Raw genomic sequence first — 5,301 nt, 5'->3', positions numbered from 1 at the left:
TACCACAATGTATATTATTATACTTGTATTATTGTTTATTATTTTATTATTCATATTGCTATTAAATAATATTATAATCATGGTCAAATAATTAAGGTTAACAATAATAATTATAATAATTATAATTACAATATTTTGCAATAATAATTATAATTACATTATTTTATTAGTTATTTGTATTATGTCTATTATTTTATTATTCATATTAAAATTTTTGCTTTTCTACTAGTGTTTTATAAAATCAAAACAAGACTATTAGATATATTAGTGGTGAAAGTTATGTATAGGCAAATATATAAATAGTAAATTTTTTGTTAAATTAATTATCATGAGAGATAATTAATAATCATTATTTTTTAAAGGACGAATTATAATATTATTACTCCATAAAAAATTTTGAGGGGTAGTATTTACGTTAGTGGTAATATTTATGTTATTAATGATCAATTTTTTTGTCGAATAAGGTCAAATAAGTTTCAATCAGGTCCAATAAGGTCTAATAAGTTTCAATCAGGTCCAATAAGGTCTAATAAGTTTCAATCAGGGCCAATAAGGTCTAATAAGTTTCAATAAGGTCAATAAGTTCCAATAAGGTCCAATAAGTTCCAATCAGGTTCAATCAGGTCCAATAAGTTGAATCAGGTCCAATCAGGTTTAATATGTTCCAATATGAAAATGATCATTAATAACATAAATATTACCACTAACGTAAATACTACCCCTAAAAATTTTTTAAGGAGTAATAATTATTATAATTCGTCCTTTAAAAAATAATAATTATTAATTATCTCTTATTATAATTAATTTAACAAAAAAATTTACTATTTATATATTTGCCTATACATAACTTTCATCACTAATATATCTAATAGTCTTGTTTTAATTTTATAAAACACTAGTAGAAAAGCAAAAATTTTAATATGAATAATAAAATAATAGACATAATACAAATAAATAATAAAATAATGTAATTATAATTATTATTGCAAAATATTATAATTATAATTATTATTATTATTATTGTTAACCTTAATTATTTGACCATAATTATAATATTATTTAATAGCAATATGAATAATCAAATAATAGACAATAATACAAGTATAATAATATACATTGTGGTACTTTAATAAAAAATTCTAATAATAACATAATCAGCTAATAGTAATATGAATAATAAAATAATAGAACATAATATAAATAAATAATAAAATAATAGACATAATACAAATAAATAATAAAATAATAGACACTAATACAAGTATAATACTATTTCATCATTGTGGTACTTTAATTAAAATTCTAATAATAACATAATCAGCTAATAGTGATATGAAATTAGGAATAGGGCTGGCAATCAGGTCGTGTTGGGTCGATTTCAGGTTGACCTGATTTATATTTCAGGTCACTTACCCTTGACCCAAACCCGACCTGATCTATATTTCAGGTCGAAAACCTCAACCCAAACCCGACCTTATATTTTTCGGGTTGACCCGAAACCAACCCAAAATGACCTGAAATAAAAATCTAAATATCCAATGATAAAAAAACTGGCAACTTAATTCAGAAAGGTTCTGTACATGTAACATGTTTAGGTTTCAACATTCAAAGCCAGAATTTTCAGGTTGAAGTGAGTTGGGCTTGGCCCAATATTATAACCTAACCGGCTAAGGGCTAGCCTAACATAATATAAGTTATTTTTAAATCAGGTCATTTCGGGTTACTTTCAGGTTCAAAAGGTCAACCGGAACCTAACCCATTATATTTTCAGGTCGGGTTGGGTCGACCCAATTTTTTTTCAGGTCGAAAATCTCAACCCAAACCAAGAATTTTCAGGTCAGTTTCAGGTCGGGTTATCAAGTTGGGTCTGTTTTTGCCAACCCTAATTAGGAATAACAAAATAATGGACAATAATACAAATGTTTATTAAACATTGACTATTTGGACCTTATTGGACCTTATTAGACCTGATTCGAACTTATTGGACCTTATTAGACCTGATTGGAACTTATTGCACCTGATTGGAACTTATTGGACCTTATTAGACTTTATTGGAACTTATTGCCCTTATTAGACCTTATTGCAACTTATCTGAACTTATTTGAACTTATCTGAACTTATTGGACCTGAAACTTAATTTTTTAAGTTGAACAGAATGCACCCTTAATAAGTTCCAATAAGTTCAGTTCAGGTTCAATAAGTTCAGTTCAGATAAGGTCCAATAAGTTCAGGGCCAATAAGTTGAATAGAACGCACCCTTAGTGGGAGTGATATTCTGCTAGGAGTTCAGTGGTTCTCAACTTTGGATCCAGTTTTGTGGGATTTCAACAACCTAACTATTGAATTTAAACACCAAGGAAGAAGGTGAGAATGAGTGGAGCTACAAACAAGGGATTGAAAGAAATCCAACCTGAGAAGATGTGCAAGCTGTTATAAGGCACATGCGAGATTTCTATGATTCAAGTACTTACACCATCATGGGAATGGACTCCCTACCTACAAGGAGTGCAACTGAAGAATGATACATTACATCCTTCCATCTCTTCTCTATTGAACGAGTTTGAGGATATTTTTGATGAACCTACTAGATTGCCACCTACTAGACCTCACTTTGATCATAAAATTCCTCTCAAAGAGGAGACAGATGCAATTAACCTCAAGCCTTATAGATACCCTACATTACAAAACGATGTAATTGAAGAGTTGGTGCAGGAGTTGATAGACTAGGGCACAATAAGGGACAACAACAACCCTTTAGCAGCTCCAGTGGTCTTAGTGAAGAAGAAGGATGGAGGATGATGTATGTGCGTGGATTATAGAGCCATGAATAAGGCTACTATAAAGGAAAAATTCCCCATTCCTATCATAGGAGAGTTGCTTGACGAGTCACAAGGCACACAATATTTTTCTAAGATTGACTTGAAGTCAAGGTGCCATAAAATCAGAATGCACAATGATAATATACACAAAACTGCATTCAAAACTCACATGGGCCATTATGAGTACTTAGTCATGCCCTTTGGGCTAACCAATGGTCCATCAACATTTCAGGCACTCATGAACTATGTATTCAGATAATTTCTTAGAAAGTTTGTACTTTTCTTTTTTGATGACATTCTCGTGTATATTCTTACTTGGCAGGAACACATTGGTCACTTACACCAAGTTTTGAAGCTATAAGGAAGAATTATCTGAGAGCCAATAAGAAGAGGTGTACATTTGCTGCCACCCAGATCAATACCTGGCTCACATTATCTGACAACAAGGGGTCACAACTGAACCAGATAAGATTCAAGCAGTGGTAGATTGGCCGATAGCCACAACATTGAAGCACCGGAAGGGATTCCTTGGTCTTACTGGATACTACAGGAGATTTGTGGAAGGTTATTGCAGTATATGTAGACCCTGACTAATTAGCTCAAGAAAAATTCATGCTTGATGCTAGGATCATCTACCCCATTTCTGTATCTAAGTGGGTGAGTCCACTTCAAGTGGTTCCCAAAAAGGGAGGTACTACTATGGTTAAAAATGAGAAAAATGAATTAATTGCTACAAGAGTAGTCATTGGTTGGCATATGTGTATTGACTATAGGAAATTAAATGTTTCCACGAAGAAAGATCACTTTCCCCTTCCCCTTCATTGATTAGATGTTCGAAAGGCTAGCTTGTCACTCTTATTTTTGTTATCTAGATGGCTATTCCGGTTTCCTTCAAATACCTATCCAGCAAGACGACCAAGAGAAGACCACCTTTACATGCCCTTACGGTACCTTTTCCTATCGAAGGATGCCATTTGGACTATGCAATGCTCGCGTCACATTCCAACCTTGTAAGATGGCCATCTTTTCTGAGTTCATTGAGTCCATTATGGAAGTGTTTATGGATAACTTTAGTGTGTATAGAATTGATTTTGATGCATGTTTGCTAAATTTGGCTAAAGTATTGAAAAGATGTGAAGATGTCAACCTTGTACTGAATTGGGAGAAGTGTCACTTCATGGTTACTGAAGGAGTGGTACTTGTTCATATTATCTCTGAATGAGGCATACAGGTGGATAAAGCAAAAATTCAAGTGATTGAGCAATTACCCCCTCTTGTGAATGTCAAAGGAGTTTGAGGCTTTCTTTGTCATGCGAGCATTTATCACCGCTTTATCAAGGTTTTCTTTAAAATTACTAAACCACTTACTCAATTGCTCCTCAAGGAAGCCCCGTTCATGTTTACTAATGAATATCTTGTGTCTTTCAACATGATCAAGCAAGCTTTGATTACTACTTCTATCATTCGATCTCCAGATTGGACCCTTCCATTCGAGATTATGTGTGATGCTAGCGACTATGTTGTGGGAGTTGTACTTGGTCAGAGGAAGGTCAACGTTCTCCATGCAATTTACTATGCTAGCAAGACACTAGATGAAGCTCAAGTTAACTACGCCACCATGGAGAAAGAGCTTCTAGTCGTAGTCTGTGCACTGGACAAGTTCTGAACATATTTTTTGGGGTCTAAGGTCATTGTTTATACTAACCATGCTGCACTGAAGTACCGCCTAGCCAAAAAGGAGGTTAATCCTCGACTCATTCGGTGGATTTTGCTGCTCCAATAATTCGACTTAGAGATTAGAGATGAAAAGGGAGCAGAAAATGAAGTGGCTGATAACTTAACCAGATTGCAGTATGAGGGTATGGAAGAGGCTATACCCATTGATGACTTCTTTCCTGATAATAAGCTCCTGACTTTCACTTCAGTCACCCCGTGGTATGCGGACTTTGCCAACTTCTATATGAGTGGACAGACTCCCCCTAGAGTTGAGTTACTAATAGAGGAACAAATTCCTCCACGAGGCTAAAAAGTACTTTTGGAATGATCCTCTACCTTATAAGCTTTGTGCAGACACCATCTATAGGCGATGTATCCCAGAATGGGAGGTGCATAAAATTCTGAAGTACCCTCACTCCCTTCCACGTGGAGGCCATGTTGGGCCCTCCAAAATAGTTGCTAAGGTAATTCAGTCTAGTTTTTATTGACATACTCTATTTCATGATGCTAGTAACTTTGTTAAGTCTTATGATGCATGCCAACGAACATGAAATATTTTTCATAGACATGAGATGCCCCAAATCCCCATTTTGGAAGTTGAATTATTTGATGTATGGGGTATTGATTTTATGGGCCCTTTTCCCTCTTCCTCATACAATAATTTTATACTTGTTGTTGTTGACTATGTGTATAAGTGGGTAGAAGTCATTGCATTACCAAATAATGACTCTAAAGTCGTTATGAAAATGTTTAAAAAGATTATCTT

The sequence above is a fragment of the Beta vulgaris genome, chromosome 8 (assembly GCF_026745355.1).
Source record: "Beta vulgaris subsp. vulgaris cultivar EL10 chromosome 8, EL10.2, whole genome shotgun sequence".
Taxonomy (NCBI): Eukaryota; Viridiplantae; Streptophyta; class Magnoliopsida; order Caryophyllales; family Amaranthaceae; genus Beta; species Beta vulgaris.
Note: the sequence above shows the minus strand (reverse complement) of the source record.